Here is an 18,762-nt window from a genome sequence, read left to right as displayed (position 1 = left end):
AATTAACTGGAATATTATCCCCTGTGTATTAGTGATGACATCTAATTTAACAAATAACTTAAATATTATCACCTGTGTATTAGTGATGACATCTAATTTAACATTTAACTAGAATATTATCACCTGTGTATTAGTGATGACATCTAATTTAACATTTATCTGAAATATTATCACCTGTGTTTTAGTGATGACATCTAATTTAACAATTAACTGGAATATTATCCCCTGTGTATATGTGATGACATCTAATTTAACAATTAACTGGAATATTATCACCTGTGTATCAGTGATGACACCTAATTTAACAATTAACTGGAATATTATCCCCTGTGTATTTGTGATGACATCTAATATAACAATTAACTGGAATATTATCCCCTGTGTTTCAGTGACGACATCTAATTTAACAATTAACTGGAATATTATCCCCTGTGTATATGTGATGACATCTAATTTAACAATTAACTGGAATATTATCACCTGTGTATTAGTGATGACATCGAATGTAACAATTAACTTAAATATTATCACCTGTGCATTCGTGATGTAATCTAATTTAACATTTATCTGGAATATTATCCCCTGTGTTTCAGTGACGACATCTAATTTAACAATTAACTGGAATATTATCACCTGTGTATTAGTGATGACATCTAATTTAACAATTAACTGGAACATCATCCCCTTTGCATTTGTGGTGACATCTAATTTAACAATTAACTGGAATATTATCACCTGTGTATTAGTGATGACATCTAATTTAACAATTAACTGGAATATTACCCCCTGTGTATTAGTGATGACACCTAATTTAACAATTAACTGGAATATTATCCCCTGTGTATTTGTGATGACATCTAATATAACAATTAACTGGAATATTATCCCCTGTCTATTAGGGATGACATCTAATTTAACAATGAACTGGAATACCATCCCCTTTGCATTAGTGGTGACATCTAATTTAACAATTAACTGGAATATTATCCCCTGTGTATTAGTGATGACATCTAATTTAACAATTAACTGGAATATTATCCCCTGTGCATTCGTGATGACATCTAATTTAACAATTAACTGGAATATTATCCCCTGTGTATATGTGATGACATCTAATTTAACAATTAACTGGAATATTATCACCTGTGTATCAGTGATGACATCTAATATAACAATTAACTTAAATATTATCACCTGTGCATTCGTGATGTAATCTAATTTAACATTTATCTGGAATATTATCGCCTGTGTATTAGTGATGACTTCTGATTTAACAATTAACTGGAATATTATCCCCTCTGTATCAGTGATGACATATAATTTAACAATTAACAGGAATATTATCACCTGTGCATTAGTGATGACATCTAATTTAACAATTAACTTAAATATTATCAACTGTGTATTAGTGATGACATCTAATATAACAATTAACTGGAATATTATCCCCTGTGTTTCAGTGACGACATCTAATTTAACAATTAACTGGAATATTATCCCCTGTGTATTAGTGCTGACATCTAATTTAACAATTAACTGGAATATTATCACCTGTGCATTAGTGATAACATCTAATTTAACAATTAACTGGAATATTATCCCCTGTGTATTAGTGATGACATCTAATTTAACAATTAACTGGAATATTATCCCCTGTCTATTAGGGATGACATCTAATTTAACAATGAACTGGAATATCATCCCCTTTGCAATAGTGATGACATCTAATTTAACAATTAACTGGAATATTATCCCCTGTGTATTACTGATGACATCTAATTTAACAATTAACTGGAATATTATCCCCTGTGTATTAGTGATGACATCTAATTTAACAATTAACTGGAATATTATCCCCTGTCTATTCGGGATGACATCTAATTTAACAATGAACTGGAATACCATCCCCTTTGCATTAGTGGTGACATCTAATTTAACAATTAACTGGAATATTATCACCTGTGTATTAGTGATGACATCTAATTTAACAATTAACTGGAATATTATCCCCTGTGTATTCGTGATGACACCTAATTTAACAATTAACTGGAATATTATCCCCTGTGTATTAGTGGTGACATCTAATTTAACAATTAACATGAATATTATCCCCTGTGCATTAGTGATAACATCTAATTTAACAATTAACTGGAATATTATCCCCTGTCTATTAGGGATGACATCTAATTTAACAATGAACTGGAATATCATCCCCTTTGCATTAGTGATGACATCTAACTTAACAATTAACTGGAATATTATCCCCTGTATATTAGTGATGACATCTAATTTAACAATTCACTGGAATATTATCCCCTGTGTATTAGTGATGACATCTAATTTAACAATTAACTGGAATATTATCCCCTGTCTATTAGGGATGACATCTAATTTAACAATGAACTGGAATACCATCCCCTTTGCATTAGTGGTGACATCTAATTTAACAATTAACTGGAATATTATCCCCTGTGTATTCGTGATGACACCTAATTTAACAATTAACTGGAATATTATCCCCTGTGTATTAGTGATGACATCTAATTTAACAATTAACTGGAATATTATCCCCTGTCTATTAGGGATGATATCTAATTTAACAATTAACTGGAATATTATCACCTGTGTATTAGTGATGACATCTAATTTAACAATTAACTGGAATATTATCCCCTGTGTATTCGTGATGACACCTAATTTAACAATTAACTGGAATATTATCCCCTGTGTATTAGTGATGACATCTAATTTAACAATTAACTGGAATATTATCCCCTGTCTATTAGGGATGATATCTAATTTAACAATTAACTGGAATATTATCCCCTGTGTATTAGTGATGACATCTAATTTAACAATGAACTGGAATATCATCCCCTTTGCATTAGTGATGACATCTAATTTAACAATTAACTGGAATATTATCCCTTGTGTATTAGTGATGACATCTAATTTAACAATTAACTGGAATATTATCCCCTGTCTATTAGGGATGACATCTAATTTAACAATGAACTGGAAGACCATCCCCTTTGCATTAGTGGTGACATCTAATTTAACAATTAACTAGAATATTATCACCTGTGTATTAGTGATGACATCTAATTTAACAATTAACTGGAATATTATCCCCTGTGTATTCGTGATGACACCTAATTTAACAATTAACTGGAATATTATCCCCTGTGTATTAGTGGTGACATCTAATTTAACAATTAACTGGAATATTATCCCCTGTGTATTCGTGATGACACCTAATTTAGCAATTAACTGGAATATTATCTCCTGTGCATGAGTGATGACATCTAATTTAACATTTAAGCAGAATATTATACCCTGTGTATGTGTGATTGCGTCTAATTTAACAATTAACTGGAATATTATCCCCTGTGTATTAGTGATGATATCTAATTTAATAATTAACCAGAATACTATTCCCTGCGTAGAAGTGCTCACATCAAATTTAACATTTAAGCAGAAAATTATACCCTGTGTATTAGTGATGACATCTAATTTAACAATTAACTGGAATATTATCCCCTGTGCATTAGTGATGAAATCTATTTTAACAATTAACTGGAATATTATCCCCTGTGTATTAGTGATGACATCTAATTTAACAATTAACTGTAATATTATCCCCTGTGTATTAGTGATGACATCTAACTTAACAAATAACTGGAGCATCATCACCTGTGTATTAGTGATGACATCTAATTTAACAATTAAATTGAAGATTATCCCCTGTGTATTTGTGATGACATCTAATTTAACAATTAACTGGAATATTATCCCCTGTTCATTAGTGATGACATATAATTTAACAATTAACTGGAATATTGTCCCCTGTGCATGAGTGATGACATCTAATTTAACAATTTTCTGGAATATTATCCACTGTGCACTAGTGATGACATCTAATTTAACAATTAACTGGAATATTATCACCTGTGTATCAGTGATGACATCTAATATAACAATTAACTTAAATATTATCACCTGTGCATTCGTGATGTAATCTAATTTAACATTTATCTGGAATATTATCCCCTGTGTATTAGTGATGACTTCTGATTAAACAATTAACTGGAATATTATCCCCTGTGTATCAGTGATGACATATAATTTAACAATTAACAGGAATATTATCACCTGTGTATTAGTGATGACATCTAATTTAACAATTAACTTAAATATTATCACCTGTGTATTAGTGATGACATCTAATTTAACAATTAGCTGGAATATTGTCACCTGTGTATTAGTGATGACATCTAATTTAACAATTAAGAGGAATACTATCCCCTGTGTATTAGTGATGACATCTAATTTAACAATTAACTGGAATATTATTAGCTCTGCATTGGTAACGACATCTAATTTAACAATTAACTGGAATATTATCACCTTTGTATTAGTGATGACATCTAATTTAACAATTAACTGGAATATCATAACGTTTGCATCAGTGGTGGCATCTAATTTAACAATTAACTGGAATATTATCACCTGTGTATTAGTGATGACATCAAATTTAACAATTAACTGGAACATCATCCCCTTTGCATTTCTGGTGACATCTATTTTAACAATTGACTGGAATATTATCACCTGTGTATTAGTGATGTCATCTAATTTAACAATTAACTGGAATATTATCCCCTGTGTATTAGTGATGACACCTAATTTAACAATTAACTGGAATATTATCCCCTGTGTATTAGTGATGACATCTAATTTAACAATTAACTGGAATATTATCCCCTGTGTTTCAGTGACGACATCTAATTTAACAATTAACTGGAATATTATCACCTGTGTATTAGTGATGACATCTAATTTAACAATTAACTGGAATATTATCCCCTGTGTATTAGTGGTGACATCTAATTTAACAATTAACTGGAATATTATCACCTGTGCATTAGTGATAACATCTAATTTAACAATTAACAGGAATATTATCCCCTGTGTATTAGTGATGACATCTAATTTAACAATTAACTGGAATATTATCCCCTGTCTATTAGGGATGACATCTAATTTAACAATGAACTGGAATATCATCCCCTTTGCAATAGTGATGACATCTAATTTAACAATTAACTGGAATATTATCCCCTGTGTATTAGTGATGACATCTAATTTAACAATTAACTGGAATATTATCCCCTGTGTATTAGTGATGACATCTAATTTAACAATTAACTGGAATATTATCCCCTGTCTATTAGGGATGACATCTAATTTAACAATGAACTGGAATACCATCCCCTTTGCATTAGTGGTGACATCTAATTTAACAATTAACTGGAATATTATCACCTGTGTATTAGTGATGACATCTAATTTAAAAATTAACTGGAATATTATCCCCTGTGTATTCGTGATGACACCTAATTTAACAATTAACTGGAATATTATCCCCTGTGTATTAGTGGTGACATCTAATTTAACAATTAACATGAATATTATCCCCTGTGCATTAGTGATAACATCTAATTTAACAATTAACTGGAATATTATCCCCTGTCTATTAGGGATGACATCTAATTTAACAATGAACTGGAATATCATCCCCTTTGCATTAGTGATGACATCTAATTTAACAATTAACTGGAATATTATCCCCTGTGCATTAGTGATGAAATCTATTTTAACAATTAACTGGAATATTATCCCCTGTGTATTAGTGATGACATCTAATTTAACAATTAACTGTAATATTATCCCCTGTGTATTAGTGATGACATCTAACTTAACAAATAACTGGAGCATCATCACCTGTGTATTAGTGATGACATCTAATTTAACAATTAAATTGAAGATTATCCCCTGTGTATTTGTGATGACATCTAATTTAACAATTAACTGGAATATTATCCCCTGTTCATTAGTGATGACATATAATTTAACAATTAACTGGAATATTGTCCCCTGTGCATGAGTGATGACATCTAATTTAACAATTTTCTGGAATATTATCCACTGTGCACTAGTGATGACATCTAATTTAACAATTAACTGGAATATTATCACCTGTGTATCAGTGATGACATCTAATATAACAATTAACTTAAATATTATCACCTGTGCATTCGTGATGTAATCTAATTTAACATTTATCTGGAATATTATCCCCTGTGTATTAGTGATGACTTCTGATTAAACAATTAACTGGAATATTATCCCCTCTGTATCAGTGATGACATATAATTTAACAATTAACAGGAATATTATCACCTGTGTATTAGTGATGACATCTAATTTAACAATTAACTTAAATATTATCACCTGTGTATTAGTGATGACATCTAATTTAACAATTAGCTGGAATATTGTCACCTGTGTATTAGTGATGACATCTAATTTAACAATTAAGAGGAATACTATCCCCTGTGTATTAGTGATGACATCTAATTTAACAATTAACTGGAATATTATCCCCTGTGCATTAGTGATAACATCTAATTTAACAATTAACTGGAATATTATCCCCTGTCTATTAGGGATGACATCTAATTTAACAATGAACTGGAATATCATCCCCTTTGCATTAGTGATGACATCTAACTTAACAATTAACTGGAATATTATCCCCTGTATATTAGTGATGACATCTAATTTAACAATTAACTGGAATATTATCCCCTGTGTATTACTGATGACATCTAATTTAACAATTAACTGGAATATTATCCCCTGTCTATTAGGGATGGCATCTAATTTAACAATGAACTGGAATACCATCCCCTTTGCATTAGTGGTGACATCTAATTTAACAATTAACTGGAATATTATCCCCTGTGTATTCGTGATGACACCTAATTTAACAATTAACTGGAATATTATCCCCTGTGTATTAGTGATGACATCTAATTTAACAATTAACTGGAATATTATCCCCTGTCTATTAGGGATGATATCTAATTTAACAATTAACTGGAATATTATCACCTGTGTATTAGTGATGACATCTAATTTAACAATTAACTGGAATATTATCCCCTGTGTATTCGTGATGACACCTAATTTAACAATTAACTGGAATATTATCCCGTGTGTATTAGTGATGACATCTAATTTAACAATTAACTGGAATATTATCCCCTGTCTATTTGGGATGATATCTAATTTAACAATTAACTGGATTATTATCCCCTTTGCATTAGTGATGACATCTAATTTAACAATTAACATGAATATTATCCCCTGTGCATTAGTGATAACATCTAATTTAACAATTAACTGGAATATTATCCCCTGTCTATTAGGGATGACATCTAATTTAACAATGAACTGGAATATCATCCCCTTTGCATTAGTGATGACATCTAACTTAACAATTAACTGGAATATTATCCCCTGTATATTAGTGATGACATCTAATTTAACCATTAACTGGAATATTATCCCCTGTGTATTACGGATGACATCTAATTTAACAATTAACTGGAATATTATCCCCTGTCTATTAGGGATGACATCTAATTTAACAATGAACTGGAATACCATCCCCTTTGCATTAGTGGTGACATCTAATTTAACAATTAACTGGAATATTATCCCCTGTGTATTCGTGATGACACCTAATGTAACAATTAACTGGAATATTATCCCCTGTGTATTAGTGATGACATCTAATTTAACAATTAACTGGAATATTATCCCCTGTCTATTAGGGATGATATCTAATTTAACAATTAACTGGAATATTATCACCTGTGTATTAGTGATGACATCTAATTTAACAATTAACTGGAATATTATCCCCTGTGTATTCGTGATGACACCTAATTTAACAATTAACTGGAATATTATCCCCTGTGTATTAGTGATGACATCTAATTTAACAATTAACTGGAATATTATCCCCTGTCTATTAGGGATGATATCTAATTTAACAATTAACTGGAATATTATCCCCTGTGTATTAGTGATGACATCTAATTTAACAATGAACTGGAATATCATCCCCTTTGCATTAGTGATGACATCTAATTTAACAATTAACTGGAATATTATCCCCTGTGTATTAGTGATGACATCTAATTTAACAATTAACTGGAATATTATCCCCTGTCTATTAGGGATGACATCTAATTTAACAATGAACTGGAAGACCATCCCCTTTGCATTAGTGGTGACATCTAATTTAACAATTAACTGGAATATTATCACCTGTGTATTAGTGATGACATCTAATTTAACAATTAACTGGAATATTATCCCCTGTGTATTCGTGATGACACCTAATTTAACAATTAACTGGAATATTATCCCCTGTGTATTAGTGGTGACATCTAATTTAACAATTAACTGGAATATTATCCCCTGTGTATTCGTGATGACACCTAATTTAACAATTAACTGGAATATTATCCCCTGTGCATGAGTGCTCACATCTAATTTAACATTTAAGCAGAAAATTATACACTGTGTATTAGTGATGACATCTATTTTAACAATTAACTGGAATATTATCCCCTGTGTATTAGTGATGACATCTAATTTAACAATTAACTGTAATATTATCCCCTGTGTATTAGTGATGACATCTAACTTAACAATTAACTGGAACATCATCACCTGTGTATTAGTGATGACATCTAATTTAACAATTTAATTGAAGATTATCCCCTGTGTATTTGTGATGACATCTAATTTAACAATTAACTGGAATATTATCCCCTGTGCATTAGTGATGACATATAATTTAACAATTAACTGGAATATTGTCCCCTGTGCATGAGTGATGACATCTAATTTAACAATTAACTGGAATATTATCCACTGTGCATTAGTGATGACGTCTAATTTAACAATTAACTGGAATATTATCCACTGTGCACTAGTGATGACATCTACTTTAACAATTAACTGGAATATTATCACCTGTGTATCAGTGATGACATCTAATATAACAATTAACTTAAATATTATCACCTGTGCATTCGTGATGTAATCTAATTTAACATTTATCTGGAATATTATCCCCTGTGTATTAGTGATGACTTCTGATTAAACAATTAACTGGAATATTATCCCCTCTGTATCAGTGATGACATATAATTTAACAATTAACAGGAATATTATCACCTGTGTATTAGTGATAGCATCTAATTTAACAATTAACTAGAATAATATCGCCTGTGTATTGGTGATGACATCTAATTTAACAATTAACTGCAATATTATCACCTGTGTATTAGTGATGACATCTAATTTAACAATTAACAGGAATATTATCCCCTGTGTATTGTTGATCACTTCTAATTTAACAATTCACTGAAATATTGTCCCCTGTGTTTTTGTGATGACGTCTAATTTAACAGTTAAATGGAATATTCTCCGCTGTGTATTAGTGATGTCATCTAATTTAACAATTAACTTAAGTATTATCAGCTGGGTATTGGTGATGATATCTAATTTAACAATTAACTGGAATATTATCCCCTGTGTATTAGTGATGACATCTAATTTAACAATTAACTTAAATATTATCACCTGTGTAGTAGTGATGACATCTAATTTAACAATTTACTGGAATATTATCCCCTGTGTATATGTGATGACATCTAATTTAACAATTAACTGGAATATTATCACCTGTGTATCAGTGATGACATCTAATATAACAATTAACTTAAATATTATCACCTCTGCATTCGTGATGTAATCTAATTTAACATTTATCTGGAATATTATCCACTGTGTATTAGTGATGACATCTGATTTAACAATTAACTGGAATATTATCCCCTCTGTATCAGTGATGACATATAATTTAACAATTAACAGGAATATTATCAACTGTGCATTAGTGATGACATCTAATTTAACAATTAACTTAAATATTATGACCTGTGTATTAGTGATGACATCTAATTTAACAATTAACTGGAATATTATCACCTGTGTATTAGTGATGACATCTAATTTAACAATTAAGAGGAATGTTATCCCCTGTGTATTAGTGATGACATCTAATTTAGCAATTAACTGGAATATTATTAGCTGTGCATTAGTGACGACATCTAATTCAACAATTAACTGGAATATTATCACCTTTGCATTAGTGATGACATCTAATTTAACAATTAACTGGAATATCATCCCCTTTGCATTAGTGGTGACATCTAATTTAACAATTAACTGGAACATCATCCCCTTTGCATTAGTGGTGACATCTAATTTAACAATTAACTGGAATAATATCACCTGTGTATTAGTGATGACATCTAATTTAACAATTAACTGGAATATTATCCCCTGTGTATTAGTGATGACACCTAATTTAACAATTAACTGGAATATTATCCCCTGTGTATTTGTGATGACATCTAATTTAACAATTAACTGGAATATTATCCCCTGTGTTTCAGTAACGACATCTAATTTAACAATTAACTGGAATATTATCACCTGTGTATTAGTGATGACATCTAATTTAACAATTAACTGGAATATTATCCCCTGTGTATTAGTGATGACATCTAATTTAACAATTAACTGGAATATTATCCCCTGTGCATTAGTGATAACATCTAATTTAACAATTAACTGGAATATTATCCCCTGTGTATTAGTGATGACATCTAATTTAACAATTAACTGGAATATCATCCCCTGTCTATTAGGGATGACATCTAATTTAACAATGAACTGGAATATCATCCCCTTTGCATTAGTGATGACATCTAATTTAACAATTAACTGGAATATTATCCCCTGTGTATTAGTGATGACATCTAATTTAACAATTAACTGGAATATTAACCCCTGTGTATTAGTGATGACATCTAATTTAACAATTAACTGGAATATTATCCCCTGTGTATTAGTGATGACATCTAATTTAACAATTAACTGGAATATCATCCCCTGTCTATTAGGGATGACATCTAATTTAACAATGAACTGGAATACCATCCCCTTTGCATTAGTGGTGACATCTAATTTAACAATTAACTGGAATATTATCACCTGTGGATTAGTGATGACATCTAATTTAACAATTAACTGGAATATTATCCCCTGTGTATTCGTGATGTCACCTAATTTAACAATTAACTGGAATATTATCCCCTGTGTATTAGTGGTGACATCTAATTTAACAATTAACTGGAATATTATCCCCTGTGCATTAGTGAAAACATCTAATTTAACAATGAACTGGAATATCATCCCCTTTGCATTCGTGATGACATCTAATTTAACAATTAACTGGAATATTATCCCCTGTAAATTAGTGATGACATCTAATTTAACAATTAACTGGAATATTATCCCCTGTGTATTAGTGATGACATCTAATTTAACAATTAACTGGAATATTATCCCCTGTGTATTAGTGATGACATCTAATTTAACAATGAACTGGAATATCATCCCCTTTGCATTCGTGATGACATCTAATTTAACAATTAACTGGAATATTATCCCCTGTGCATTAGTGATGACATCTAATTTATCAATTAACTGGAATATTATCCCCTGTCTATTAGGGATGACATCTAATTTAACAATGAACTGGAATACCATCCCCTTTGCATTAGTGGTGACATCTAATTTAACAATTAACTGGAATATTATCACCTGTGTATTAGTGATGACATCTAATTTAACAATTAACTGGAATATTATCCCCTGTGTATTCGTGATGACACCTAATTTAACAATTAACTGGAATATTGTCCCCTGTGTATTTGTGATGACATCTAATTTAACAATTAAATGGAATATTATCCCCTGTGTATCAGTGACGACATCTAATTTAACAATTAACTGGAATATTATCACCTGTGTATTAGTGATGACATCTAATTTAACAATTAACTTAAATATTATCCCCTGTGTATTAGTGGTGACATCCAATTTAACAATTAACTGGAATATTTTCCCCTGTGCATGAGTGATAACATCTAATTTAACAATTAACTGGAATATTATCCCCTGTGTATTAGTGATGACATCTAATTTAACAATTAACTGGAATATTATCCCCTCTGTATCAGTGATGACATATAATTTAACAATTAACAGGAATATTATCACCTGTGTATTAGTGATGACATCTAATTTAACAATTAACTGGAATATTATCACCTGTGTATTCGTGATGACATCTAATTTAACAATTAACTGGAATATTATCCCCTGTGTATTAGTGATGACATCTAATTTAACTATTAACTGGAATATTATCCCCTGTGTATCAGTGACGACATCTAATTTAACAATTAACTGGAATATTATCCCCTGTCTATTAGGGATGACATCTAATTTAACAATGAACTGGAATATCATCCCCTTTGCATTAGTGATGACATCTAATTGAACAATTAACTGGAATATTATCCCCTGTGTATTAGTGATGACATCTAATTTAGCAATTAACTGGAATATTGTCACCTGTGTGTTAGTCATGACATCCAACTTAACAATTAACTGGAATATTATCCCCTGTGCATTAATGATGACATCTAATTGAACAATTAACTGCAATATGATCCACTGAGCATTAGTGATGGCATCTAATTAAACAATGATCTGGAATATTATCACCTGTGTATTAGTGATGATATCTAATTTAACAATTAATCGGATCATCCCCTGTGTATTATTGATGACATCTAATTTAACAATTAAGTGGAATATTATCCCCTGTGTATTAGTGATGACATCTAATTTAGCAATTAACTGGAATATTGTCACCTGTGTGTTAGTCATGACATCCAACTTAACAATTAACTGGAATATTATCCCCTGTGCATTAATGATGACATCTAATTGAACAATTAACTGCAATATGATCCACTGAGCATTAGTGATGGCATCTAATTAAACAATGATCTGGAATATTATCACCTGTGTATTAGTGATGACATCTAATTTAACAATTAATCGGATCATCCCCTGTGTATCACTGATGACATCTAATTTAACAATTAACTTAAATATATCCCCTGTGAATTAGTGATGACATCTAATTTAACAATTAACAGGAATATTATCACCTGTCCATTAGGGATGACATCCAATTTAACAATGAACTGGAATATCATCCCCTTTGCATTAGTGATGACATCTAATTTATCATTTAAGCAGAATATTATACCCTGTGTATGTGTGATTGCGTCTAATTTAACAATTAACTGGAATATTATCCCATGCGCATTAGTGATGACATCCAGTTTAACAATTAACTGGAACATTATCCCCTGTGCATTAGTAATGACATCTAATTTAACAATTCTTTTCTTTTTGGGCCTCGTTATCTCGAGAGACAATGGATACGCGCCTGGAGGTGGTCAGTGGTTTGTGAAGCAGCGCCTGGAGTGCCTCTCAAGGCCAATTCTGGAGTGACAGGCTCTTCCACAGGTGCTGCAGAGAAATTTCTTTGTCGGGGCTGTTGCGCAGTTGGCTCTCCCCTTGCGCCTCTGTCATTTTTCCTGCCAACTACTAAGTCTCTTCGACTCGCCACAATTTAGCCCCGTCTTTGTGGCTGCCCGCCAGCTCTGGCTAATGCTGGCAACGGACTCCCACGACTTGTGATCAATGTCACACGATTTCATGTCGCGTTTGCAGACGTCTTTATAGTGGAGACATGGACGGCCGGTGGGTCTGATACCAGTGGCGAGCTCGCTTTACAATGTGTCTTTGGGGATCCTGCCATCTTCCATGCGGCTCACATGGCCAAGCCATCTCAAGCGCCGCTGACTCAGTAGTGTGTATAAGCTGGGGGTGTTGGCCGCTTCAAGGACTTCTGTGTTGGAGATATAGCCCTGCCACCTGATGCCAAGTATTCTCCGAAGGCAGCGAAGATGGAATGAATTGAGATGTCGCTCTTGGCTGGCATACGTTGTCCAGGCCTCGCTGCCGTAGAGCAAGGTACTGAGGACACAGGCATGATACACTCGGACTTTTGTGTTCCGTGTCAGTGTGCCATTTTCCCACACTCTCTTGGCCAGTCTGGACATAGCAGTGGAAGCCTTACCCATGCGCTTGTTGATTTCTGCATCTAGACAGGTTACTGGTGATAGTTGAGACTAGGTAGGTGAACTCTTGAACCACTTCCGGAGCGTGTTCGCCAATATTGATGGATGGAGCATTTCTGACGTCCTGTCCCATGATGTTCGTTTTCTTGAGGCTGATGGTTAGGCCAAATTCATTGCAGGCAGCCGCAAACGTGTGTGTGCAAACCACTTTCCTGGTGTGTGACTGGTGCTCTGTACTACTACAGCTGATATAAATAGATGCCTGTATTGAATTGGCTCTTTCTGGTGTATGAGTGGGACTCAGTACCTCTCCAGCTGGTATTAGTAGAGGCCTGGAATGAACTGGCTCTTCCGTGGAGTGTGAGTGGGACTCAGTACCTCTCCAGCTGTTATTAATAGAGGCCTGGAATGAAATGGCTCTTCAGTGGTGTGTGAGTGGGACTCAGTACCACTCCAGCTGGTATTAGTAGAGACCTGGATTTAATTGGCTCTTTCTGGAGTGTGACTGGGATTCACTTCCACTCCAGCTGTTATTAGTCGATGCCTGGATTGAATTTGCTCTTTCTGGTGTGTTAGTGGGAGTCCGTGCCATTCCAGCTGGTATTAATAGAGGCCTGGATTGAACTGGTTCTTTCCTGATGTGTGCGTGGGTCTTAGTACCACTCCAGCTGTTATTAATAGAGGCCGGGAATGAACTGGCACTTCCCTGGTGTCAAAGTGGGACTCAGTGCCATTCCAGCTGGTATTAATAGATGCCTGGATTGAATTGGCTCTTGTCTGGTGTGTGAGTGGGGCTCAGTGCCACTCCCGCTGGTATTAATATATGCCTGGATTGAATTGGCTCTTTCCTGATGTGTGAGTAAGAATCAGTACCACTCCAGCTGGTATTAACAGATGCCTGTATTGAGTTGGCTCTTTCTGGTGTATGAGTGGGACTCAGTACCTCTCCAGCTGGTATTAGTAAAGGCCTGGAATGAACTGGCTCTTCCGTGGAGTGTGAGAGGGACTCAGTAACTCTCCAGCTGGTATTAGTAGAGGCCTAGATTTAATTGGCTATTTCTTGGGGTGTGACTGGGGTTCACTACCACTCCAGCTGGTATTAATAGAGGTCTACATTGAATTGTTTATATCCTGGTGCGTGGGAGATACTCGGTACCAACCAGCTGGTATTAATAGAGGCCTGGATTGAATTGACTTTCTCCTGGTGTGTGTATGGGGCTCAGTACCACGCCAGCTGGTATTAATAGAGGCCTGGAATGAATTGGCTCTTTCTGGTGTGTTAGTGGGAGTCCGTGCCATTCCAACTGGTATTAATAGAGGCCTGGATTGAACTTGTTCTTTCCTGCTATGTGAGTAAGAATCAGTAACACTCCAGCTGGTATTAATAGAGGCCTGTATTGAGTTGGCTCTTTCCGTGTGTCTAAGTGGGAAACAGTGCCACTCCAGCTATTATTAATAGAGGCCTGAATTGAATTAGCTCTTTCCTGGCGTTTGAGTGCGGGTTGATTGCACTCCTGCTGGCATTCATAGAGGTCTGGATTGAATTGTTTCCTTCCTGGATTGTGAGAGAGACTCAGTACCACTCCAGCTGTTATTAATAGAGGCCTGGATTTAATTGGCTCTTTCCTGGTGTGTGAGAGAGACTCAGTACCACTCCAGCTGGTATTCATAGAGGTCTGGATTGAATTGGCTCTTTCCTGGTATGTGAGTGGGGCTCATTACCACTCCCGCTGGTATTAATAGAAGCCTGGATTGAATTGGCTCTTTCCTGCTGTGTGAGTAAGAATCAGTACCACTCCAGCTGGCATTAATAGACGCCTGAATTGAGTTGGCTCTTTCCTGGTGTGAGAGAGAGACTCAGTGCCACTCCAGCTGGTATTAATAGAGGCCTGGATTGAATTGACTGTTTCCTGGTAAGTGAGTGGGACTCAGTACCTCTCCAGCTGGTATTAATAGAGGCCTGGAATGAACTGGTTCTTCCGTGGTGTGAGTGGGACTCAGTACCTCTCCAGCTGGTATTAGTAGAGGTCTGGATTTAATTGGCTCTTTCCTGGGGTGTAACTGGGGTTCACTACCACTCCAGCTGGTATTAATAGAGGTCTGCATTGAATTGCTTCTTTCCTGGTGCGTGAGAGAGACTCGGTACCACTCCAGCTGGTATTAATAGAGACCTGGATTGAATTGGCTCTTTCCTGGTGTGAGACTGGATGTTAATTCCATTCCAGCATTTATTTACCGAGGCCTGGATTGAATTGGCTCTTTCCTGGTGTGTGAGTGGGTCTCAGGACCATTCCTGCTTTTATTAATAGAGGCCTGCATTGAACTGGCTCTTTCCTAGTGTGTGCGTGGGACTCAGTAACAGTCCAGCAGGTATTAATAGATGCCTGCATTGAATTGACTCTTTCTGGTGTATGAGTGGGACTCAGTACCACTCCAGCTGGTCTCAATAGAGGCCTATATTGAATTGGCTCTTTCTGGTGTATGAGTGGGACTCAGTACCTCTCCAGCTGGTATTAGTAGAGGCCTGGAATGAACTGGCTCTTCCGTGGAGTGTGAGTGGAACTCAGTACCTCTCCAGCTGGTATTAATAGAGACCTGGAATGAAATGGCACTTCCGTGGTGTGTGAGTGGGACTCAGTACCTCTCCAGCTGGTATTAGTAGAGGCCTGGATTTAATTGGCTCTTTCCTGGGGTTGCCTGGCGTTCACTACCACTCCGGCTGGTATTAATAGAGGTCTGCATTGAATTGTTTCTTTCCTGGTGCGTCAGAGAGACTCGGTACCACTCCAGCTGGTATTAATAGAGGCCTGGATTGAATTGGCATTCTCCTGGTGTATGTGTGGGGCTCAGTACCACTCCAGCTGGTATTCATAGAGGTACGGATTGAATTGGCACTTTCCTAGTGTGTGAGTGGGTCTCAGGACCATTCCAGCTGGTATTAGTAGAGGCCTGGAATGAACTGGCTCTTCCGTGGAGTGTGAGTGGGACTCAGTACCTCTCCAGCTGGTATTAATAGAGGCCTGGAATGAACTGGTTCTTCCGTGGTGTGAGTGGGACTCAGTACCTCTCCAGCTGGTATTAGTAGAGGTCTGGATTTAATTGGCTCTTTCCAGGTGGCGTGAGTGGGTCTCAGGAACATTCCAGCTGGTATTAGTAGAGGCCTGGAATGAACTGGCTCTTCCGTGGAGTGTGAGTGGGACTCAGTACCTCTCCAGCTGGTATTAATAGAGGCCTGGAATGAACTGGTTCTTCCGTGGTGTGAGTGGGACTCAGTACCCCTCCAGCTGGTATTAGTAGAGGTCTGGATTTAATTGGCTCTTTCCTGGGGTGTAACTGGGGTTCACTACCACTCCAGCTTATATTCATAGAGGTCTGCATTGAATTGTTTCTTTCCTGGTGCGTGAGAGAGACCCGGTACCACTCCAGCTGGTATTAATAGAGGCCTGGATTGAATTGGCTTTCGCTTGGTCTGTTTGTGGGGCTCAGTACCACTCCAGCTGGTATTCATAGAGGTATTTATTGTATTGACGCTTTCCTGGTGTGGGAGTGGGGCTCAGTACCACTCCAGCAGGTATTAGTAGAGGCGTGGAATGAACTGGCTCTTCCGTGGAGTGTGAGTGGGACTCAGTACCTCTCCAGCTGGTATTAATAGAGTGCTGGAATGAACTGGCTCTTCCGTGCTGTGTGCGTGGGACTCAGTATCTCTCCAGCTGGTATTAGTAGAGGCCTGGATTTAATTGGCTCTTTTCCTGGGGAGTGACTTTGGTTCACTTCCACTCCAGCTGGTAGAATAGGGGCCTGGATTGAATTGGCTCTTTCTGGTGTGTTAGTGGGAGTCCGTGTAATTCCAGCTGGTATTAATAGAGGCCTGGATTGAACTGGTTCTTTCCTGATGTGTGCATGGGACTCAGTACCACTCCAGATGGCATTAATAGAGGCCGGAAATGAACTGGCACTTCCCTGGTGTCTAAGTGGGACTCAGTGCCACTGCAGCTCGTATTAATAGAGGCCTGAAATGAATTGGCTCTTTCCTGGAGTTTGAGTGTGAGTTGATTGCACTCCAGCTGGTATTACTAGAGGTCTGGATTGAATTGTCTCTTTCCTGGTGTGTGAGAGAGACTCAGTACCACTCCAGCTGGTATTAATAGAGGCCTGGATTGATTTGGCACAATCCTGGTGTGTGAGTGGGGCTCAATACCACTCTCGCTGGTATTAGTAGAGGCCTGGAATGAACTGGCTCTTCAGTGGAGTGAGAGTGGGGCTCAGTACCTCTCCAGCTGGTATTAATAGAGGCCTGGAATGAACTGGCTCTTCCGTGGTGTGTGAGTGGGACTCAGTACCTCTCCAACTGGTATTAATAGTGGTCTGGATTTAATTGGCTCTTTCCTGGGGTGTGTGTACGAATCAGTAACTCTCCCCAGCTGGAATTAATAGAGGCCTGTATTGAGTTGGCTCTTTCTTGGTGTTTGATTGGGTCTCAGGACCATTCCAGCTGGTATTTTTAGAGGCCTGGAATGAACTGGCTCTTCCGTGGAGTGAGAGTGGGGGCTCAGTACCTCTCCAGCTGGTATTAATAGAGGCCTGGAATGAACTGGCTCTTCCGTGGTGTGTGAGTGGGACTCAGTACCTCTCCAGCTGGTATTAGTAGTGGTCTGGATTTAATTGGTTCTTTCCTGGGGTGTGACTGGGGTTCACTACCACTCCAGCTGGTATTAATAGAGGTCTGCATTGAATTGTTTCTTTCATGGTGCGTGAGAGAGAC

The sequence above is a fragment of the Heterodontus francisci genome, unplaced genomic scaffold, assembly GCF_036365525.1.
Source record: "Heterodontus francisci isolate sHetFra1 unplaced genomic scaffold, sHetFra1.hap1 HAP1_SCAFFOLD_86, whole genome shotgun sequence".
Lineage (NCBI taxonomy): Eukaryota > Metazoa > Chordata > Chondrichthyes > Heterodontiformes > Heterodontidae > Heterodontus > Heterodontus francisci.
Note: the sequence above shows the minus strand (reverse complement) of the source record.